The following is a 25,299-nucleotide window of genomic DNA, read 5'->3' as shown; positions in this document are numbered from 1 at the left end:
TTGCACAATCCCTAATAAAGACAAAATGTGTAATCATCGACCCACTTCACAACTTTATAAGCTCTGAGAGTTGCCATTAAGGCTATGATCTGACCAACACCGCACTGCAATAATACTAGGTAGTAATATCTGTCAAGCAGCACTAATTGTGTAATGCCAGTCTGTCAATAGACAGACTGAAATATCAGTGTTCACTCTTAACTTTGCAGACAGTATTTTTAAAACAACTGAAGGCCACAAAATTTAAACCCCTTAATAGCTTATCAGTTCTAATTAGCTTGACAATTCCACTGACAGCTTGATAGTTCCATAAAATAAATCAAAAAATTGTGGATGCTGGAAATCTGAAACAAAATCTGTTCATCAGAACAAGCCACCAGACTCGACACATTAACTTGACTTTCTTCCCACAGACACTGAGAATCGACGTTTCGGGCATGAGCCCTTCTTCAGGAATGAGGAAAGTGCAGCAACACATTTTCAGCTCTGATCTCCAGCATCCGCAGTTCTCACTTTTTTCCACAGACACTGCCAGACCTACTGAGTTTTTCCATCAATTACTGTTTTTATTCTAGCTTGACAGTTTCATTGACTTTACTACTTTTTATGCGCATGTACATGTACTATTAACAATCCCAGAGAGCACTTCCCTCTCCCAATAGGCACTGGTCCTCTCTTATAATAGTAACTCGGAACTATCTCAAAGCATATACTGCCTCTCCAAGTAACTTAAATAGTTTTAGCCCTTTCCCAAAAACTTCTGAAGCTCAGAAGACATATTTAGGCCACCTCAGTTTGGAGCATTGGATATGTTTAAAAGTGGCTGAAGTTTAGTATTTGCAACTGCCTTTCTTACCCATCCATGTCTCAAGCGCTTCCCCCCACCCACTCCTCGCCACCCAGTGACAAAATTGTGTCAACTCCCTGCATTTATCCCATATTCCGTTACCAGCATAGAGCCAGGGAAGCTTTCAGCTTTGCAAACCCAACTCAGAAATAAGTGCCCACTGTGTTGGACCCAATTTCTGGGAGAAGAAGCAATAACTGGAGTTGGGTTTATCAACACAGGGAATGTTTTGACGACGGCTATGGTGGGTGCTGGGTTTGGGGGTGAGGGGAGGGCACTTCCAGAATCAGGTCTCCAGGATCATTTTGAATAAGCTGAAAACATGATCAATATTTACAAAACGTCAGGCCCTTATCTCTTCTTGACAAGTTGTTTGCCTCCCCACCTTTGTGTTGTCCATATAATTGGGCCTTTTATCCAAATAATTAATATATTTTTTAAAAAATTGTTCAGTCCTTCGCATTGTTCCCTGAAATATCCTAAAAGTTATCATTTTCAAACCTGAAAATAATCCAATGTTCGTGATACTTTGTTTTCCATATATGTGATAGGTGGAAGAAGGCTAAGGTGAGGGTCATAGGCCGGAGTGCGGCTGGGGGCGGAGAGGTAAGGAAGAAGATTGCAGGTTAGGAATGTGGTGCTGAGTTCGAGGGTTGGGACCTTGTCTCAGTCCCAACCCTCGAACTCAGTACCCCCCACCTTCCTAACCTGCAATCTTCTTCCTGACCTCTCCACCCCCACCCCCACTCCAGCCTATCACCCTCACCTTAACCTCCTTCCACCTTAACCAATTTAATAAACATTTCCTAATGCATAAGAGGTGTAGTTCGTAAGTTTGCAAATGACACCGAACTTGGAGGTGTAGAGGACAGCGAAGAGGGTTACCTCCGATTACAACAGGATCTGGACCAGATGGGCCAATGGGCTGAGGAGTGACAGCTGGAGTTTATTGAGATAAATGAGAGGTGCTGCATTTTGTGAAAGCAAATCTTAGCAGGACTTATCCACTTAATGGTAAGGTCCTAAGGAGTGTTGCTTAACAAAGAGACCTTGGAATGCAGGTTCATAGCTCCTTGAAAGTGGAGTCACAGGTAGATAGGATAGTGAAGAAGGTGTTTGGTATGCTTTCCTTTATTGGTCAGAGTATTGAGTACAGGAGTTGAGGGTCATATTGCGACTGTACAGGATATTGGTTCAGCCACTTTTGGAATATTGCGTGCAATGCCTTTTGGAAGGCTGTTGTGAAACTTGAAAGAGTTCAGAAAAGATTTACAAGGACGTTGCCAGGGCAGGAAGATTTGAACTATAGGGAGAGGTTGAATAGATCCCTGGAATGACAGGTCTAACATATGAGGAACGGCTGAGGATACTGGGATTGTATTCATTGGAGTTTAGAAGATTAAGGCGAGACTTAATAGAGACGTACAAAATAATACATGGCTTGGAAAAGGTGGATGCTTGGAAATTGTTTCCGTTAGACGAGGAGACGAGGACCCGTGGACACAGCCTTAAAATTAGAGGGAGTCATTTCAGAACAGAAATGCGGAGACATTTCTTCAGCCAGAGAGTGGTGGGCCTGTGGAATTCATTGCCACGGAGTGCAGTGGAAGCCGGGACGCTAAATGTCTTCAAGGCCGAGATTGATAGATTCTTGTTGTCTAGAGGAATTAAGGGCTACGGGGAGAACGCTGGTAAGTGGAGCTGAACTGCGCATCAGCCATGATTGAATGGCGGAGTAGACTCGATGGGCCGAATGGCCTTACTTCCACTCCTATGTCTTATGGTCTTATGGTCTTAGGCTGGGGCTGTTTTCCCTGGAGTGTCAGAGGCTGAGGAGTGACCTTACAGAAGTTTAAAAAATAATGAAGGACATGGATAGGATAAGTAGACAAAGTCTCTTCTCTGGGTGGGGGAGTCCTGAACTAGAGTGCATAGGTTTAGGGTGAGAGGGAAAAGATATAAAAGAGACCTAAGGGGCAATGTTTTTACACAAATGGTGGTACGTGTATAGAATGAGCTGCCAGAGGAATTGGTGGAGGCTGGTACAATTGCAACATTTAAGAGGCATTTGGATTGGTATATGGATAGGAAGGGATTTGGGCCGGGCGCTGGCAGGTGGGACTAGATTGGGTTGGGATATCTGGTTGGAATGGACGGGTTGGACTGGAGGGTCTGTTTCTGTGCTGTACATCTCTATGACTCTGTGACTACTTCCTGAAAAATGGATTCCTGCATTTTCCAAATGGCAGATGTTAGGTGAAATAATTCATTGTTTCTTACCTTCTGTTTCCCGCCTTTCTTGGATAGGAATGTTACATCTATGGTTTTCCAATCTGCTTGGACTTTTCTTGGAATATTGCAAAAAGGATTGCAAACAATAAAACCATTGTCATTACAGCCCCTTCGTTCAAGCTATTTGGATATACGCCATAAAGTCCAAGCTTGGCAGTTTTAAATTTCATTAGTTTGCTGAGTACCTTTCCTCTGGTACAAGTGATTGCTTTGAGATCGTCCTTGCTTTTTACCCCTTGATATTGTTTTGCAATTGGGATACATTTAGACCCTTCGGCCATGAAGGCAAATACACAATGCTTGAACAGAGGCTCTGCCATTTCCTGAAGACTGTAATCTCTGTCGACTGATTACTGTGAAGATTGAAATCATTGCTTTTGGTCTAAATCACAAATTCACTCACCAGCCACCAATTCTCTCCCTCTCCTTGGAATCACTATGAGGCTGAACCAGAATGTTCTCAAACTTAGCATCCCACAGGTGAATTTCCAGTGCACCTATCCACTTCATTATCAAGGTTATCTACTCCAATATCCATACCATTACTTAGTTTTACAGATGCTTCACCATCGCAGTTGCTGAAACCCTCATCCAAACCTTTATTAACACTGCATTTATCGACCTCCCCTCTTCTACCTTTTGGAGAAAATTAAATTCATTGCAAAATTACATCCTCACTCCAAATCCTGCACGGCCATCACTGCTGGCTTACCTACAATTAAGCAATGCTTCAATTTCAAATTCTAATCATTGTTTTCAAATCACTTCATGATAACCCTCTGTCTATTTCTCCTACTTTCTTGAGAACTTCAATCTGTTGAGCTGCGTGTAATTCCAATTTTGACACCTTGCAATTTGCTGCAAAGCCTTGGCATTCCAGAATTTCTTTCACAACCTCACTGAATTTTTACCTTTCCTTCCTCTTCTAATCAAACATATGCTTATCTTCCCTCTGTGATTCCATGTAAGGTTTCTTTAAACCAAATCATTTGATGCTTGTTAGTGTTTTTTTCTAAATATTCCCACTTGTTCAAAATCTTGTGTTTGTCCAGAAAATTAGTCACGTGTTCAAAAAATCATTTAATTTGTGCAATATGTTTGCTTGGGGATATCAATAAGAGAGCACTTGGAGTCAGAAATAAAGAATCTCTGTGGTTGTGGAAGCAGAATAAAATCAGAAAGTACAGTGAAGTTCCCTTGCATGTGTTGAGAGTGTTCACACAATCAAAGGAAAATATTTATTCTCTTTTCCACAAAAAGTATTTGATGTATTACTTTTGTTTTTCTTTGAGTTGAACTGAAAACCACTTATCCAGCTTTAATCTAAACAATTAGTAACAATGTGAGTTCTGGTCAGAATTGATACAGTATTAACTATATAATTTATCTACCATTGACCAACTTAATATGCGATAATTGCCAAGGTGAACTTCACTGTGACCCAAAGTTCATTAATTGACTGACTTCTTCAGGGATATCTGCTGACTTAGTTCAGGTCAGTTCAAACATATAGAATCCAAACACAATTCAAGGTGAAATTCACAAAATTACTGTTGACTGTAATTTGAGCACATTTCTGGTGCAGTTCAGTTTGAAGACATGACAATTTGCATCAGTTCTACTGCAGGGAATGGATGCAAAGCCTTGGAAATTTGCAATGAATTGAGACATAGGTAGCGTAATAGAGGTTGCTGCCGGTTGCTATGTTCACCAAACAACGAATGTGATGACACCTGTTCTCTGTACAGCATTTTTTCGCAACTACTTTTAAAAAATTGGCCACTTCAAATACATGGGGATGACTGTCAACTAGATTAATGTGAAAATTCTTGTGAAATTGAAAGCCTTCAGCAGTCAAGTGCTGTTAATATTCCATTCTGTTATAAACCAAGAAGCTTTTAGATGCTTCAGATGTATTATTTACCCTGATAGGAGAAAGTGAGGATTGCAGATGCTGGAGATCAGAGCTGAAAAATGTGTTGCTGGAAGAGCGCAGCAGGTCAGGCAGCATCCAAGGAGCAGGAGAATCGATGTTTCGGGCATTAGCCCTTCTTCAGGAAACCCTGACCTGCCTGACCTGCTGTGCTTTTCCAGCAACACATTTTTCAGCTATTTACCCTGATAGGCTGTCAATAGAAAGTAATAAAGATAGGTTCTTAGTGTAACTTTGCTTGTATTTGCTCTCTAGTTGAAGGTATAATGGGTTTGACATTCTTTAAAATATCTCGAGTTTTTCATTTGGACTTTGTAGATTCAATATTTAAGGTAACTTAGCAGTTTGGTTCAATATTTAGCCATCTTTTTGCACAGTGGATTAACGTGTCTGACGAAAAATTACTGCATGGCCACTAGATTAGATTAGATTAGATTACATTACAGTGTGGAAACAGGCCCTTCGGCCCAACAAGTCCATACCGACCCGCCGAAGCGAAAATCCACCCATACCCATATATTTACCCCTTACCTAACACTACGGGCAATTTAGCATGGCCAATTCACCTGACCCTGCACATCTTTTGACTGTGGGAGGAAACCGGAGCACCCGGAGGAAACCCACGCAGACACGGGGAGAACGTGCAAACTCCACACAGTCAGTCGCCTGAGGCGGGAATTGAACCCGGGTCTCAGACGCTGTGAGGCAGCAATGCTAACCACCGTGCCGCCCACTATATGCTAGGATTTTGACAAATGATCTTATTTTAAGGCATTCTGTCAGGATTAGGGATTCATAATGCAGTCCTTTCCAGTATTGTACCAGTCAAATGCAACATACTTAAATTGACTTTCTCTACTTCGAAATAAAGAAAGATTCAATCCAGAAAGAGGCCATTTTGCTCATCATACTACTGCAGGCAAATTTCTGAAACAATTTAATGAGTCATCTGCAGCTTTTCTCTCAGGTTTTCTCTTCAACAATTTATCTAATTTCAGTTTGAAAGTTATTATTGAATCTGTTTCACCCACTCATAGAGTCAGAGAGTAATAGAGATGTACAACACAGAAACAGACCAATTGGTCCAACTTGTCCATGCCGACGAGACATCCTAATCTAATCTAATCCCATTTGTCAGCACTTGGCCCATATCCCTCTGAACCCGTCCTATTCATATGCTCATCCAGGTGCCTTTTAAATGCTGGAATTGTACCAGTTTCCATCACCTCCTCTGGCAGCTCATTTCATACATGCACCACCTTCTGTGTGAAAAAGTTGCCGCTTAGGTCCCTTTTATATCTTTCCCCTCTCACCCTAAATCTAATCTCTCTAGTTCTGGACTCCCCCATCCTAGAGAAAAAATCTTGTCTATTTATCCTATCCATGCCTGTCATGATTTTATAAACCTCTATAAGGTCACTCCTCAGTCTTCGACGCTCCAGAGAAAACAGCCCCAGCCTATTCAGCTTCTCCTCCAATCCTCAAATCTTCCAACCCTGGCAATGTGCTTGTAGATCTTTTCTGAACCCTTTCAAGTTTCACAACATTCTTCCAATAGGAAGGAGACCAAAATTTCATGCAATATTCCAAAAGTGGCCTAACCAATGTCCTGTACATCTGCAACATGTCCTCTCAACTCCTATACTCAACGCTCTGACCGATAATGGAACGCATACCAAACACCTTCTTCACTGTCCTATCTACCTGCAACTCCACTTTCAAGGAGCTATGAAGCTGCACTGCAAGGCCTCTTTATTCAATAACACTCCCTCGGACCTTCCCATTAGGTGTATAAGTCCTGCTCAGATTGCTTTTCCATAATGCAGCTAGGTCAGCCGAGCATACTGTTTATATTTCAGATTTCCAGCATCTGTACTTGCTTTTCTGTCCAGTCAAATGCTCTGTGTTTTGCAATATTAAGTGTGGTCAGTTTTAATTTAAAATAAGATAATATTTTGCACTCTGTGACAAGCTAATAGGTGTCTGAGCAAAGTGGTCATGGTGAGATGTCTGACAGAATTAAGCAAGAAAAGCAGTCAGCCCCATTTCAATGTTAACAGCAACAACACATGCCTTTCTTTATGCTTTTCACAAGCAACAAGGTGAAATTCTCATGAGGCAATATGGGGATGTTGCTTATTAAAGACTTGTTAACAATCCAAATCACCTCATTAATATTCAACTCTGCCAAGCAAGTTCAGTGTCGGGAAATCTTGAGTCAGAAGCCAGAGCAAGGACCTGGTGGATTCAACTCATTATGTGCTCTGGTTGAGCTCCATCTTCCTAACTAGGCACCAATGTTTCAGGGAACACACTGAAGACACACTACGTCATCAGCCATTGGCATCCAACATGTGCAACCTCTAAGAACCCTCATGACACATTTCCGATCCACTTACAGAATGTGTTTACACTTAAATGCTGCTCTGACAATGTAATGCTGCAACAAAGACATACACCTGTGTGTTCAAGTACACATACTCAGTTCGTGAGCTGGACAAGACTGCATCTCGAGCCTGCTCACTTGCTCTCATTGTGCTCACTCACCCTCATTGCGCTCGCTCACTCTGAGCATTCCTGGATTCTCACAGCATCTCTGCCTTGCATTGCCTTGCCACACCGTTTTTGCATTTTGCACCCTCAGCCAGAGACACCAGACTCAGATTATTGCAGGCCCCAGTCAAGCCAAAGGAGATACCCTTCACTCAGAGTCAGGATCCTCTCCAGGTAAGGGATGAAGAGTTGAATGATGGGCAGCCAAGCCCCTGTCTTCACTCTTGTGGGCAGTTTACCTCATGAAATGAGGGATGGCCAGCTATCGTGGGAGGTGTCTGATCCAATGTGTGGGCAGCACCGAGGACATGCGGGGTTAACAGTGTCAAGGGTCGAGGTGGGTCATAGTGCGTCGGGAAGATGTAGCAGACAGTGATGAAATTGATGCTGCATGATCCTTGTGGAAAGTATCTTCAGTAGCAGACAAAGGGTGAGTGAGAGGTAGCAGAGAAAAAGTGGTGAAACTTACCAAGTGAGATGGACGTTGATTTTTTTTCTGCAGTGTTGGGCATTCCTCCACATTACTGATACTATTTTACTCAAATAGCAACCTTGGACCACCCTGACATGGTTTGGGAACTTAGCCTCCATTCCTGGATCCTGCAGGAGTTGGATGTCAAGAGGATTATCAGACCTGCAAAACAGGGCACTGACTTACCCCCATTTGTCATGTTTGAAGCAATTGTCAGGAACTGTGCAGAACAGCAGAAGACTGGCAGTGCTTGTCTAGATGTTCTACAGGCTTGGAAAGATGCTGCAAGCCCAAGAGATGCCAGTGAGCTTTGGGGTATCTGCTGAGTGCTGAATTGTTCCAGGAATGGAATCTCCTAAAGTGGGGCTGAACACAAACTCAAGAAATGCCATGGTGTCGTGGTAAATACTTGATGAAGCAAGTTTGGTAAGACTTGGTGAAGGAACTTGTTACGTCTCACAGCAACAAATCCTCTGAAGAACGCCATCCATGTTGAACTTAGCAAAGACAAATGGAATATTCAGCCCAAAGCCTTTTGGATGTCATTGCCTGATCATTGCCTAGGATTAGGATCGAAGAAACAGTCCAAGCTGCCTTAGACAAACAACGAAGTTTTCTGTAATATTTCACAAAACTTTGGCGGAAGAGTACATCCCAGTGAAATCTGAGCTTCCAGCAGACTTTATAAAGTTTTGTGATGTTTTGCTAAACCTATGTAAACAGTTTTTCTCCACTGTGACTATTGTTCCCAATCTTGATACCAGGAGAATGTGAAGTAGATGGGAGTGTAAAGGGGCCTGGAAGCAGAAAATGGGTAAAACACCAGCCCCCATGCTCTGGCTCAAACATTACCCTGAGGGACTGCTGCAGTACTGCCTTGGAGATGATCGACCTTAAACAACAGAACTTTGCACAAGATGTGATTCCAGCCTCTGACAACTCCTGACCTCAGCGTCGACACGATGAGAGATCCTCTCAAACTGGTGTAGTGGCCTCCCATGGTGATCTCCTGGCTTGGCGAAGTGGCCTCCTGGCCTGGCATGGTGTGGTGGTCCCCTGTTGTGGCTTCCGGGCTTAGCATGGCAACCCCCTAGGCATAGTGTTTACTTGGCCTAGTGGGGTGGTCCTCCAGCAGTGTATGGCAGTCTCTCAGCCTGGCATGGCCTCAGTGTTGTCTCCTGGTTTCGAGGTGATTCCAGAGCAATCTCCCAGCCTAATGAGTCTTGAGGTGAAGCCAAGGTCCAGTGCGGACTGGAGGCTAGTTGCCACCGTGGTCTGGACTGGAAGACCGTTGTTCTGAACTTTTATTTCTATGATGCTGAAATTTTTATTTCTCTTCTTTTCAAGATCTTGTAACTGAAGAGACTGTAACTAGGTATCTTTGTACATACGATGCCACTGTGTGTGGTGACGTATAAACGTTTCACTGTAGTAATTTGAGTCCAATTCAGTTCATTTCAACTAATGGAGTGTGATTTCCCTCTTTTTCAGACTCTTTAATGCCACAATCTGTCAAATGCACCCTCATCACTCTCACACTCCTTTTCAAAGTCAGCTTTTCTGGTATTTGTTGGACGAAGGCTTCAATGAGGACAGGAGTCAAGTGGTCTGACAGAACCAGAGCTGAGCATTGTTAAGCAGATTAGTGCAGTGGAAGTGCCAAATGTCAGCATTGCCACTACACCTTTCATCATTCTGCTAATGTTTCAGAATTGACTGATGAGATAGTAATGAGTAGAATTAATTTGCCTTGTATAGTGTTCAGCACATATGTTGGCAATTTTCTATATTGCATGATGGATGATAAGATGTTATGAGGGTGCATTACCTTTACAGTATGCAGTACCTACAGCTATTTCTTACAAAAATGTTGAGTTAATCAATTGAAGACTGGCATCTATCTTGGCACCTCAAGAAGAGGTCATGTCAGATCATCCACCTGGCACTTCTGGCTGCTAAGCATTGCAATGGTCTGCCTTGTCGCTTTGCCAGACTTTCACATCATCAGAATCCTCCTATCGTTCATTGTTTCATCATCTGTTACTATTCACCGCTGGATGTATAGCTCTCCAGAGCTTTGATCTAATTCATGACTTGTGGGATCATTTAGCACTGTTTATCATATGTAGCTTCTTGTTGTTTGACAGGCCTAACTTGCATTGTAGCTTGACCTCATTGTAGGTCTTGCTCCTGGAATCTTGCTCACTGTCTTCTTTGAACCAAAGTTGATGTCCTGGCTTGTTAGCATTGATAGTGTGAGGGACATATTATGTGGCTGAAATTACAGGTTGTGGTTGAATGTAATTTTGCTACTCGTGGGAGCTTAAATGCCTCTGACATGGTCTTGGATAATTGTAAAATAGTTTACCCCTCTGCCCCGGGTATTATTGGTGTGCTGATAAATGTGTTGGACATGTTAACATTTCCAGGGATTGAGGTGAAAGATTTCTTTGTTTCTTATTTGTGTTCTCTTACTGCAAATGAATGTTGCAAAGCTGGATCTGTACTGTTTTTGAAGATTCATTTGTTATCTTTAGCGTTATGTCCACAATGACAGAAATGTTTGCTCTTTATTCCATTTTTTGATTATGTTATTTGTTCTTTAACAAACCAAAGAAATCAATTACTTGTTGGTTTGTTCCCAGTTGAGATCATTTGGGAAATGTTGTCTCCTGGCAAGATTGAGGTGGCCCCATTTTGCAGTTTAGATTTGTATTGTTCCCAGAAAATGCTAAATGAAAATATTCAACTTTTCACATTATATGAGATGTGATAAATAACATAATTCAGAATATTGTAACTTTGTGGAATCTTAATGAATTTCTTAATTTCATTTGGATTTTTAAAATTAATCCTCAGTTCCTCAGCCTCTGGCACTTTTGGGAGTTATAAGTAAGAAATAGTGGAATCGTTTAATGTGTCAGATCTGTTTGACCTTTTGCCCATTTAGGGATGAGAAAGAATTGCTTGCATATTTTTAATGCACTTTTGTTCCATCTGCAGAGATATTTCTGAATGTTGAGACTGCTCATGCAAACTAATATAGTTATTAAATAGCTGTAGGAAATACAATGAAGCCTCTTGTTACATTATATTTACAGCTTGTAGAGCAAATTGAGTTGACTTGCAGTCCCTACAACACTATTACTAGGGGAGAACATCTCGGTCGAGGCAAATCTTTTTATTTTTTATCAGTAAATTGGAGGCAGCATTAACACTGATACAGAATTGAACTGTTAAAGGCTAAATTCCTTTCTACAAAATTAGCAGTCATTTAAATCGAGGCTTCATAGAATTGGTCAATATTGATTTGGAAGAAGACTATTCATAAATATTGGAATATTATCCAACTCTGAAGTTTACAGGTTCTATATTTATGGTGTGATAGGATTAACCTTATCATATAATTAGATGAACTGCAACCTGAGCTGATTATTGACCTGAGGAAGCTGACAAAACAGGACTCTTGAAAATAGTCACTTTTCTCTGTTTCTGATAGAATGTTAGTGGAAATGCCAATTTTATAGAACCAAATTACCTGATATAAAATATAATAACTTTGATTAACTGTAAGGAATCAGCAAATCAAGTAAACTGGGAGTCAGCTACTTAAATTGATTGTTGGGTCACATCCCCTGGGTGTTGATTAGGGGGGATTCAGCAATGGTAGTTCCATTGAAAATAAAGAGCAGATGGTTACATCCTTTGGTCAAGTAATTAACACTGAAATCTTGTAACCACACAAGTCTTTGTGTCCAAATTACCCACTACCATTTCCAAGAACAGGCACATTCAGCAGAGACTCTCCACTTGAGAGATATTGTACTGACCGAGACTTTGGGTGTAAGGACCTGCTCCTGGAATCTTGCTCACTGTCTTCTTTGAACCAAAGTTGATGTCCTGGCTTGTTAACATTGATAGTGTGAGGGACATCTTGTACATGGTACAAATCTTTAAAGTATTGTTAAATGTGAGGAGAATGGCAATCAATCTCAAGTGAACATTGACGAGCTGTTGACATGGCCAGACTTGCAGGTGGTGTTGTCCTTGCCTTCTCCACTGTAATAGGTTAGGTGATGTTATCAGTGGAGCTTTGGTGAGTAACTACAATTACTCTTGATGATAGTACACGCTGTTGTTAGTGTGGGTCAGTGGTGAAGGCAGTGATTGTTGAAGCTGATGGTTTGGGATTGAGTCCATTAAACTGCTTTGATCTGGGTAGTGTCAAGCTTTTGCAGTATTGTTGGAGCTGAGCTCATCCCAGTCAATGAAGAGTATTCCATCACATTTCTAACTTGTGCCTGGCAGGTAGTGGGCATGCACTGGAGAGACAGCTGGTGAATTACTAGTCCAAGGATTTTTCGACTCTGAATTGCACTTGTGGCCACAGCATTTATATAATTGGTCCAGTTCAATTTTTGGTCCAATAGTAATCCCCGGGGTGTTGATTAGGGGGGTATTCAGCAACGGTAGTTCCATTGAAAATAAAGAGCAGATGGTTACATCCTCTCTTGTTGGAGATGGCCATTGCCTGACACCTGCAAAGCATAAACGCTACTCAACATTTATCAAGCAAGTCTGGATGTTGGCCAGATTGTGATGATACAATGGCTTGAAAAAGTGTATTTTGTTCTGGTTTTAGTTATGAAGAAAGTTTGAGACAGAGGTGCTGAGCGGGCTGCTTAAAGGCAATAAAAAGCTAATGAGGACTTGGGTTTTTTTTTTGAAACTCCAATCAATAGAAGTAACCTGAATGGATGGGGTCAAGCTCTCACAAAGCCAGCATTTTTAGTTTTAGCTTTCATCAGTTGCTGGGGTCTTGTAGTGGATATGGAAGCTTTTATTCCTCTTTGTGTTACAGCTAAAAGCTGGGGTTCTCTTCCTGCTGCTGGAATTGCATGTGAGACAGTCTATTTTACTGAATTTGCCTTTGCCAAGGTTGTGCTTGTGGGATGTAAGCATACTGGAACAGTTAATTCGTGGTAGGTAATACATATTATTTGTTAAGCATTTCAATAGAGTTACAGTCTTTTGTTTTTATTTTGTTTGTGGTTTAACTGTAGTATGAAAATCAAGTATGTCTGACTTGAAGTCAAGTAGTTTGACAATCACATTGCATCTGGAACGCAACATCTTACAATTAGCTTTAAAAAAAGAAAACATTAGGGTCTAGACTATCTTCTCAATATATTTTGAGGGCGTTCGGTCTGCTCCATGACAAAATGCTGGCACATATGCACATGGACTACTTTAGTTTCTGAGGAGTTCATGAATTGTGCTGAACATTGTGCAATCATCAGCAACAATGCCCACCTTGGTCATGATGGAGGGAAGGTAATTGATGAAGTTACCAGAGATGGTTGGGTCCACGAAAATAGGCTGAGTCACTCTTGCAGTGATGTCCTTGGATAAAGGTTATAGATTTCCAACCACAATCAACCTCTACAATAAGCAGAAAGCTTTTCCCCTTGATTCCAGTCGCCTCAATACCTGTTTGGTCTCTTTAATGCTAAACTCATTGAAAAGTTGCCTTGATGCTCAAGGCAGTCAATCCTATCTCAAGTCTGGAGTTGAGCTCTGTCGTCTATGTTTGGCTAATCATTTAAATGAGCTAAGGAGGTGATTGGCCCTGGCAGAACCCACACTGATTGTCAGTGAACAAATTATTCCTTTTCAAATGCCATTTAATAGCAGCGTCACTTTTCTGCTGACTGAGAGAAAACTGAAAGGAAGATGAGAGGGCACGTTTTTAAGGTGAGAAGAGACAAATTTAAAAAGACATGAGGGACAAATGTTTGGCACAGAGGGTGGTTCACATGTGGAGTGAACTTCCTGTGGAAGAGGCAGATGTGGGCACAGTTACGACATTTAGAAGACACTTAGACAAGTACATGAATATGAAAAGTTTGGAGGGAAATAGGCAGGAGCAGACAGATGGGACTAGTTTAATTTGAGATTATGTTCAGCATGGAGAGGTTGGACTGATGGGTCTGTTTCTGTGCTGTATGACTCCATAACTCTATGACAATAAACAACGTGGTTGGATTTGTCCTGTTTTTAGTGAACCAGACATACCTTGTCAGTTATCCACATTGTAGCAATTATCAGACAAAGCATTCTTACTACCCTTTGTGAAACCGGATACCCTCAGATCCTAAGGGTTCTTTATGGCATAGAGGAAGTATACTTGGGTTCAAGTCCCACCTGCTTCAGAGTTGTGTCATATCATGTCTGAACAGGCTGATTAAAAATATCTACCCCGAGATCCTTGAAAGCCCCATAACCAAAAGTTTAAACTATATTTGTGAAACTTTTCATTCAAATACTCTCTCTGTGAGAAGTATTGCAATGTCATCACAATGCATTTCGAATCATAGAAAGAGAAATGTAAAAGCAGAGCTGATGTTTTCAAAGCCACCGTTTCAGAAAAGGAGTCCTGCAGGTTGATAAATGGGTCGCAGCACCAGAGAAGTATTTGAGACCGGGGATGGATAGAACATGTTCAGGGAATTTCAGGCTCATCAGCTTGAGAGTGGAAATAGGAAAAATGACAAAATTAACGTAGAAGGAGAAAATAAAAAAAAATCTAGAATCTAAAATTGTAATAATGAAGATTCAACATAAAACTAAAGGAAGTCTTTCCTTGATGAATTGAATTATTGAAGAAGGTAAAAAAAAAGACAAGGATAATTCATGGGCTAGAATTTACCTGAATTCTACAATGTCTTTGATAAGGTACTACATAAAGACGTATGAATAAGGTCACAGCATGTAGTGTGGAGAACAAATAGTAGAATATATAGTTAGGTGGTTGCGAGAAAGAAACTGGAAATTAGGAGGTAAGGGGTAATTATTCAAAGCAGCAGAATGTTAATGAGATTGGTAAGGTACACAGATGAAGGAAAATGGTTAATTAAGGAGTGCATGTAAAGAGAGACGGCTGGGACACTGGGCAAGTAGTTGGATATATGGGATGCTGAATTCTGTAAATAAACCTATTATTAAGAAAAGAAAGTGCCGACTTTCATATTTCACCATCTGTCTTGGGATCCAATTAGCACATAAGGTTGAAAATAGTGTCCCATAAAGACAAGTGTTGGGACCATGGTTGTTCACAATCCATATTAACAACTGTATTTGGGAATCAAAGGCAACTTAAAAACTTGGATTCTTTCCTTGATGGATAGAATTGAAAATTAATGTTATGCTTAAATTAGGTTAGATTACTTACAGTGTGGAAACAGGCCCTTCGGCGACCTGCCGAAGCGTAACCCACCCATTCCCCTATATTTACCTCTCTACCCGACACTACGGGCAATTTAGCATGGCCAATTCACCTGACCTGCACATCTTTGGACTGTGGGAGGAAACCGGAGCACCCGGAGGAAACCCACGCAGACGGGAGAATGTGCAAACTCCACACAGTCAGTCGCCTGAGGCAGGAATTGAACTCGGGTCTCTGGCGCTGTGAGGCAGCAGTGCTAACCACTGTGCCACCGTGCCGCCCAGCCTGCCTCAAATCTTGGTTTGACCACACTTGGAATATTATGTAGTGTTCTGTTTGTTGTATTACAGCAAGTGTTATGGCCCACACGTGACCCCCTCAAAATATTTTAAGAAGGTAGCCTAGCCCTAAGTTTTTTTAATTGTAAGGCAAATGTGAAGTGCTATATTCCAGATACAATTTGACTGGTCAATCTACTCAATGTTTCCCCAGCAGAATTTATTCAAACAGTGCTTAGCACTGCTGCCTCACAGCGCCAGAGACCTGGGTTCAATTCCCATCTCAAGCAACTGACTGTGTGGAGTTTGCACATTCTCCCTGTTTCCTCCGACAGTCCAAAAATGTGCAGGTTAGGTGAATGCTAAATTGCCCGTAGTGTTAGGTGAAGGGGTTAATGTGGGGGAGTGGGTCTGGGTGGGTTGCGCTTCGGTGGGTTGGTGTGGACTTGTTGGGCTGAAGGGCCTGTTTCCACACTGTAAGTAATCTAAATAATATTTAATATATAATAAAAGAAATAAGAACTCAGAACAATTAACTCTATTGGGAAACTTAACAGAATAATAGTTACAGTTACTATTACTAATTAACTTTCCAATGTAGTAACATCCTATAGATGCACCCCTTGGCAAAAAGATAAAGCCAGAAACAGATTATCTTACATATAATCCAGCTGCAGCGAGAGAGAGAAAAAAAGTATCAAGTGAAAACTGAGAGAGTTGCAGCCAGGAGACATTTATTGCAGCTTCCTTCCCTGTTGAGATTCCAACAGCAAATGGTTAAAGCTAATTCTGAAAAAAAGTAGAAATCCTGGTAAATGAGAATGGGTAACATCCATTCAGGCTGCTTCTACTGTTCCAACTTGCAAAAAAAAAACCAAAGGTCTCACAAGCTGTTTATGTTACCACAGACTGCTTGCTCCCTCTCATTCAATCTCTCTCTTGAAAGAAACCAGGACACGATACACCCCTCAAAGCTACAGCAATGTCACACAAGGATATCAAAGTGCTTGACAATGTACAAAATAAGATTTGTAAGGGTGACTGCAGAATTGAAAGATACACCTATACATCAAAAATGAACGTGCTTGAAACTGTAGACTGAAGGGTGACCGAAGCACTTGACAAAAATGCATTTTCACTTATGCGCTTTAAAAAAAGATTAAAGGCCATTAATATGATCAAAACACCAAGAAATTCAATAGAGAACTTAAAGAAGGTGATGAAAATGTTGAATGTATTGTCATTGGATGCAATTCATGCAAAACATTTAAATAAGCAGATAAAGAAGGGCATACAGGGATATAGATCGACAGACAAGAGTGGGCCGAAAGGTACCTTTTGGGCAAAATGGCCTGCATCTGTGTTGTATGTAAATCAGTGGAAAGACAGTCAGAGATATGTATGTTCAAGGATCATTTGAAGAACTGACTTTGACGTTAAAAGTACATTGAGGGTATTTTGAAATTAAGCTGGGCTGGGGGAGTCCAGAACAAGAGGGCGTAGGTTTCGGTTGAGAGGGGAAAGAGGAGCAACTTTTTCACGTTGACGGTGGTGCCTATATGGAGTGACCTCCCAGAAGAAATGGTAGAGGCTGGTACAATTAGAACATTTAGAAGGTATCTGGATGGGTATGCAACTTGGAATAGTTTAGAGGGATATGGGCCAAGTACTGGCAAACAGGACCAGATTAATTTAGGATAACGACATGGATGAGTTGGACCAAAGGGTCTGTTTCCATGCTGAACATCTCAATGACGCTATAAAGTGCCCCAGTATGATGACAAACACTGCTGGAGTAGGTAGGATTTGAACCCAGGCTTTCTGAATGAGAGAGAGAGAGAGACACTACCATCCTGACACATTGTAATAAAACCAGAAGAACGCCAATCAAACCTTCGATCCTGCTGTGCATTTAATAAGATCATGGCCTATCTGATTACTTCACATTTTCACCTCCCACCAGTAACCGTTCACTTGCTTGCTTATCAAGAATTCAACAACTTCTGCCTCAAAATAAATATTCAAAGACTCTGCTTCTGTTGCCTTTTGAAGTGTTCCAAAAACTGCCAGCATTCTGAGAGAGAAATAAATATCCTTAACTGTGTACTAACTTGGCAATCCTTTATTTTAATCGGTGCCCCTAGGTACAAGATTCTTCCATAAAAGTAAACGTCATTTCTGAGGGTCTTGTTGCACAGTGGTAATGTCCTTACCTCCGAGCTATGGGGCCCAGGTGTAAGTTCCATCTGCTCCAAATGTATTTCTTAACAGAGATGAATATAAAATGTGACCTTGAGACGGGATTCTTGTGGTGCAGTGGTAATTTCCCTTACCTCTGAACCTGGAGTGCTGTGTTCATGTACCACCTGCTTTCAGTGTGGAGTAGCATCTCTGAGTTGGTTGATTTAAAAAAAAATAGAATATAATATCCTTTATTGTCACGTATACTCCAGTGTAGAAGGACAGTGAAAAGTTTTTACACTATCTGTCTCTTAGGGCACCATCTTAGGTACAAGTACCTAGGTCCAAATCTTGGATACAAAAGAGGAACGAATAGTGGTTGAATTACTTTACAGAGTTTACAAAATAAGTTACAAACAAGACATTGTTAAAGAATTGTTATTACAGTCAGGTAAAAAGAAATTCAAATAAACATCAAAGTGTAACAGCTCAGCGCAGGACTTCTGCAGATGGTCTGACCAGTTGTGCTAGAGCCCACTCCAACAGCCATTCCCTCTGCACTCCAAACCTCCAGTCTGCTCCATACCAGCACCTTAACTGCTCCAGGGTAACTTCCAGGACTGCCTCCCCTGTGCTGACCTCCATCTAGGAATCACTGGCCATACGCCGCTCCTGGACTCACTTAGACGCGTTGTTCCGGGGCTCACTCCCAGATTCCTGCTCTGGGACTCACTATCCGCGTGATGTTCCGCGATATACTGTCCGCATGCTGTTCTGGGACTCACTGTCCGTGCGCTGCTCTGGGACTCGCTCCCCGCGCGCTGCTCTGGGAGTCACTGTCCACGTGCTGTTCCGGGATTCACTGTCCATGTGCTGCTCTGGGACTCACTGTCCACACGCTGCTCTGGAACTCACTGTCTGCGCAATTCTCCGGGACTCACTGTCTGTGCAGTGCTCTGGAGCTCACTGCCTTCATGCTGTTCCAGGTCTCGCTGCTCGCACCCTGCTCTGGTACTCACTGTCCACGCGCTGGTCCAGGATGCACTGTCTGCGCAGTGCTCCGAAGCTCACTGTCTGCACAGTGCTCTGAAGCTCACTGTCTGCACAGTGCTCTGAGGCTCACTGTCTGCACAGTGCTCCAGGGCTCACTGTTCACACGCTGTTCCAGGACTCGCTGTCCGTGTGCTGTTCCGGGACTCACTGTCTGCATGCTGCTCCAGGACTCGCTGCCTGCGCACTGCTCAGCATTCACTGTCCGCGCACTGCTCTGGGACTCACTGTCCACGTGCTATTCTGGGATTCACTGTCCGTGTGCTGCTCTGGGACTCACTGTCCACGTGCTGCTCTGGGACTCACTGTCTGAGCAATTCTCCGGGTCTCACTGTCTCCGCAGTGCTCTGGAGCTCACTACCTTCACGCTGTTCCAGGACTTGCTGCTCGCACCCTGCTCCAGTACTCACTGTCCACACGCTGGTCCAGGGTGCACTGTCTGTGCAATGCTCTGAAGCTCACTGTCTTTGCAGTGCTCTGGGGCTCACTGTCCACGCGCTGCTCCAAGACTCGCTGTCCAATCGCTGCTCCAAGACTCGCTGTCCAAACGCTGCTCCAGGACTCACTGTCTGCGCAGTGCTCCGGAGCTCACTGCCTTCATGCTGCTCCAGGACTCGCTGCTCACACCCTGCTCCGGTACTCACTGTCCATGCGCTGGTCCAGGATGCACTGCCCGCACTATGCTTCAGGGCTCACTGCCCACGTGCTGCTTTGGGACACACTGACCGCGTGCTGCTCCAGGACTTGCTATCCACACATTACTCCGGGACCCACAGTCTGCACACTTTTCCGGGACTCGCCATATTTGCACTGATTAGAGGCTTGCTGCACCTCAAGGATTCATTTCCGGTGCTAATGGAGATAAAAAAGGAAAAAAGAGAGAAAGAACGAAAGAAAGATTATGAAAAAGAACAGGTGGAATAGAGGACCTCTGGCAGAAGGGTCTTACTCTGCCACCATCTTGTCCATTGACAATATTACTTCTGAAACCTTATCCTGCTGTTACTCCATTTTAAAGAAAAGAAACATCATTTCTGCAATCCACTCTACGAGATCTCAGATTCTTCTGTTTCAGACAAGTTGCCTGTTACTCCCCTAAACTCCAGCAGATACGAGCTGAACCTGTCCAATCTTTCCTCCTCAGACTCCTTGCCCGTTCCAGGTGTTAGCTTAGTGGACCTTCTTTAGCCCTAAAATTGAGTTATGTTATCTAAAGCTGCATCAAAGTCTTGTTACTATTTTGAAATAAAGCTGTGATGCTTTTTGTGTCGATTTAATTAATCATGATGTGATAGTTATTGTGTGAAAGTTGTAAAATGTATCAATGAGTCATTTGTTCCTCTTCTAATTCTATATCTGAGCTAAGTCAAGCTTGAGCTCATTGATGGACGCAGTACAATGATGGTGCTGATTTTTTTCAATTGTGGAAAACTTTTCTTTAATTTGAGTCCATTATGACAGACATTTTGAATCTATTCTGGCATCGCTTAAAAGCCCCTTGATTTGAATATCCTGATCCTGTTGCATTGTTGGGTTAAAATTAGATAAGTGAATAAAACATTTTGTGCAAATATTTGTCTAATAGTTTCTTGACCATCGATTAAGAATGATGTGTTTGTTCTTTGCTTAACAGAGAAAACCTTTTAGCGAAGAGACCTGTATCTTTGCTACAAAAGCCTAAATAGAGGAAATATTGAACTCTTCAAAGAACCATTGTGAAGGCTGATTGGTAAGTAATTTGCTGAGCACTTAAAATTGCTTGATAGATTAATGCTAATTTGTTTTTTTTTACACACCAGGAAGACAGTAGGCCTGTCGGGTTTCAATTGTTGATGCTCTGAAAGCTTATTATGTTGGCTGTGGATTGTGGTCGAATTGGCTTCACAATAAAATTATTGTTCGTAATTCACAGTGGAATGAAGTGTATCAGTAAAGCTCAATGCAATAAAAATCATTATAATACCTTTTGTAAAGCAGACATAAGTTGGAGATGCTTTGGTCCTTGGAGATGTAAATGCCCTTGTTTTCTATTAACATCTGATACAGAGCATTTGTTACTTCCTTTGGTGTGTATTATTAAATTTGAACCCAATAAATTGATCTTCATTTCTTTCCCCAAAGAGAGTTTCAAATTTCTCAATCTATTTAAAGCCATAATATATATGACACAATTTTGTTTCAGAGATTCTCAAACAGCAGTCCTCTTGACACTCCAGGGCTCTGCCTTCATTGTACTGTTTACATATCCCCAGTACTTCTCTTTCAAGCTCCAGGATCTGAGAGAATGCACAAGGACAGTTCATTGATTATCGTATACAAAGCTCAGTTATAAAGTTTGATTTGGCTTGTTTGTGCTGTGGTGTACTTTTATTTTTGCATTGTGGTCAAGTGGTGCCTCTAATGGTTAAGAATGATGGGAAGATAAGGTGTGGGGCAGTTGAAAAGGGATGGATAGCTTGCGGATAAGTTCTAAATGGATAGTGTGAGTGTAAAGTTTGTCACCATGTTTTCTTATTCCTTCCTCATTTGCCTGTCCTCATTTCTCACGATGTAACTGGTAGCTAGGGCTGTTCTCTTGATGTCAATGGGTGCACCTCACTGCAGCACCCACCACAAATCTTGCCATACTTGCAATACTGCTGTGCCAATTTCTGCCAATACTGGCCCTCATTACATCTCGGGCAGCAGCAAAGTTGCTGCGATATGATGTCTGCCTTCTCACATTTTGTGTAGAAAGATGCCTTCATAAAAGTGTGTACATTTTCAGCTGTGCTTTCAGTGAATAGCCCTTGTTGCACAGTAGCTACCCTTTGGATTGCTGTGATAGCTCAATTGTATTCTGTGTTGGGCAGTGTAGTCTGATCAGAGCATCATGACTGCTGGCTGACTTGATCCTGATATTGACCTGCTTGAATCTTTGCCCCATTGTATACACTGAAGCAATAGGATCCCTTTCTGTACCATTAACTTGCAGTAAGACAGTGCAATGTACATGCACTCAGTAATACTCTAAACTTTGGTGAGACTGCAGTTCTTACAGAACTACATACTCATACACTGCCTGCTGGTTTTCAATCAGAGACTCCAGAGTGTAGTTATCTCTTTGCTTACAGACCATCAGTGATTTTGCTAATGCAGCACAGTGGAAAGAAAACTCTACGATGTTCCAAATATCTCCAGCCTGAGGTGGAAAGGAAAAATAATTAACATTGTAGTTGCAGTTGTAGCAGATAGGTCATCCTTTGTGAAAAGTAGGCATGTTACACATGTGGTCCAGAGTGGAGAATAGTTAGGGGCAGGAATGACCTTCTGCTGAGAGCCCATCTCCTCTTTGTCCTCTCTTTTTGCAGCAGTTTGTCATGTTCTCCCTGCCTCTTTTTATTTTCCAAGTTTTACTGTAGTCTCCAGGAATGCCCGTTTTGCACAAGTACCTCTGAGCAACTGATTTACAGTCTATTTGCGTTCTGTATTTTACGTTCTTAAGCTTTGCTTGTTCCACTTCGTTTTCAAGTATAAATTTGTAACCTGGCAAGAAAGCACTCACCTCATTATAGAATATGCTCAAGGAATGTTACCATTGTACAAGACATTGCCAAGGCCTCATGTGGAGTACTGCACACAATTCTGGTCGCCCTGCTATAGGAAGGATGTGATTCAATTGGAAAGGGTGTAAAAAAGATTTACAAGGATGTTGCAAAGACTGGAAGGTTTAAGTTATGAGGGGAGGCTTGACAGGCTGGGAGTTTGCTTCCCTGGAGCATAAAAGGCTGAGGGTGATCTTATAGAGATTGATAAAATTATGAAGGTCATAGATATGTTGAATAGCCAAGGTCATTGCCCCAGGGTAGGGGAGTCCAAAGTAGGTTTCAGGTAAGAGTGCTGAAAATGTGTTGCTGGAAAAGTGCATCAGGTCAGGCAGCATCCAAGGAGCAGGAGAATCGACGTTTCGGGCATGAGCCCTTCTTCAGGAAGGAGGGCTTCAGGAATGAGCCCTTCTTTCCTGAAGAAGCGCTCATGCCCGAAACGTCGATTCTCCTGCTCCTTGGATGCTGCCTGACCTGCTGCACTTTTCCAGCAACACATTTTCAGCTCTGATCTCCAGCATCTGCAGTCCTCATTTTCTCCTTCAGGTGAGAGGGGAAAACTTTAACAGAGAACTTAGAGGCAACTTCTTCAAACACAGGATGGTGCATATGTGAAACAAGCTGCCAGAGGAAGTGGTAGTGGCAGATAGAATTACAACATTTAAAAGATATTTAGGCAGGAAAGGTTTAGAGGGATATGGACCAAATGCTGGCAAATGGAACAACTTCATTTTGGGAAACCTGGTTGGCATGGACAAGTAGGGCTGAAGGGCCTGTTTCTGTGCCAAATGACTGTTAATCAGCAAAAAGCCCTCAAACACCTGTACATCTCCCTTTGGAGACACTTGCCACTTGGGACAATTGCAAAAATTGCCAACACTTGTACAATTGTAGCAACAGCGAGATGAACTGAACCAGCATTGACAGAGTTGAGACAGCACTGGTGGATCCTTCCTGTTGCTGAGTATAGGCTCAGTTATGTGAAGCAGTGAAAGGGATTTGTTTAGAACATGGAGCTCCAAAATAGCTTCAAATCAGTGTTGCATGCTGATAAATATTGTGACTTGCGTATTCTGCATCTTTTTACGAGATATTCCCTGGACACCCGTCTCATGATTGCAGTCATATGACATTCGGTAGTCTTCGAACCACAATGTGTCTTCATGTTAAAGAACCTGATTGGGACCTAAAAGGAACTCAGAACCCACCTCAAAAATGAGCACCACATGACCTGCTTTCTTGCTTAAAATAAAACAAAGAACTGTGGATGCTGGAGATGATCTTTCATTTAGGGAACCTGTAGCCCTGTTCCTGTCATAATTTCAGCACAACCAACCAATTCTCACCCACGCTTAGTCCTGTTATGATATTACATGGATAGCTTTTAGCACAGTTTACCCACTCTCTGCTATTCTTCACTCTCAAGATCACATATTCAGTTTTCCTTTTGTCCTGGCCTACTACAATCCTGATGAAAGGCTTATGATCCAAAACATCGACTCTCCTGCTCCTCGGATGCTGCCTGACCTGCTTTTCTTTTTCAGCACCACACTCTTCGACTACTATAAATACGGGTGGCATGGTGGCTAGGTGGTTAGCACTGCTGCCTCACATCACCAGAGACCCAGGTTCAATTCCAGCCTTGGTCAACTGTGTGAAGTTTACCCATTCTCCCCGTGTCTGTGTGGGTTTCCTCCGGGTGCTCCGGTTTCCTCCCATAATCCAAAGAAGTGCAGGTTATGTGAATCAGCCATGCTGTATTGCCCATAGTGTTCAGAAATGTGTAGGTTAGGTGCATTAGTCAGGGTAAATTTAGAGTAATAGGGGAATGGGCTTGGTTGGGATACTCTTCGGAGGGTTGGTGTGCTCTTGGTAGGCGGAAGAGCTTGTTTCCACACTGTAGGGATTCTATGGTTCTAGGAATCCCCTTATCTGTCTACCCTACCATGTCTCTCTGACTGAACTCTGTCTCCACCTATCAACTCAACTTCCCCATTCCCCCTAATCTGGTCTTCAGCATAAATACCGCTTTTTACCAGCTGTTATCAGTTCTGATGAAGAGTCACCGGGCTTGAAATGTTAACTCTCCTATCTCTCCACAGATAGTGCCAGGCCTGCTCAGTTTTTCCAGTAATTTCTGTTTTGCTACTTTCTCAACTTGTGGCTTTGTTTGCCTGGTGTACTGTATGTAAGTTGTAATCAAATGATCACAGTCCGTTCAATAGCATCTGAGTTTTGTGAATCCTTAACATTGTCATTTGAGCTTTTAACATGAGCAAAAATAAAATGCCCAATGAAATTCCAATCCTGGGAATGTGATATATATTAATACGGATCTTTGGAAAATGAATGTAAATTGGGGAAAATGTAGCAATTTTGATATTGAGGAATACAGCACTGGTGCAAAAAGATAGCAGTAAAATATATCGGCCAGGAAATTCTATGGGAAAGAAGTAAGGAACAGGAAAGGACAAAAGAATCTTTTGACAGTTGCTAAGAGATGTTGGCAATGATCTGAAGGAATGATGATCACTAATGATCTGAAGAAAATTTTATCTATTTGTTCAGGGATGTGGACTTATCCTTAATTGGCATTCAAGGTGGCAATTTCTTGAATCACTGTAGTCCATGTGTTGTAGGTACACCCATAGTGCTTTTAGAAAAGGGCTATATTAAACAGGATATTAATTGACAACAGTGAAGAAACAGCAATATAGTTCTTAGTCAGGATAGTGTGTGGCTAGGAAGAGGTACTTACAGGTTTTAGTATTTCTATGCCTCTGCTGTCCTGGTATTTCTTGGTAATGGAGGACATGAGTTTCAAAGGTGCTGTCCAAAGAGCTTTGGGTAGTTGCTAGGATGATTAAATAAAACACCGGGGAGC

The 25,299-nt window shown here is 42.1% G+C and overlaps 1 protein-coding gene across 2 annotated transcripts in view; it reads left to right on the top strand.

Annotated features, from left to right (window-relative positions):
- Positions 1-25,299, top strand: part of LOC122559093 (contactin-4-like) — a 2,522,648-nt gene that overhangs the window by 336,724 nt on the left and 2,160,625 nt on the right. For both annotated transcript variants that reach the window (XM_043708367.1, XM_043708366.1), the window contains one exon: positions 20,465-20,560. The gene's annotated coding sequence lies outside the window, so the exon portion shown is untranslated. The remainder of the gene's footprint in view (positions 1-20,464; positions 20,561-25,299) is intronic.

The sequence above is a fragment of the Chiloscyllium plagiosum genome, chromosome 18 (genome assembly GCF_004010195.1).
Source record: "Chiloscyllium plagiosum isolate BGI_BamShark_2017 chromosome 18, ASM401019v2, whole genome shotgun sequence".
NCBI classification, from domain to species: Eukaryota; Metazoa; Chordata; class Chondrichthyes; order Orectolobiformes; family Hemiscylliidae; genus Chiloscyllium; species Chiloscyllium plagiosum.
The sequence above is the reverse complement of the archived record's forward strand: the minus strand, read 5'-3'. Positions and strand labels throughout refer to the sequence as shown.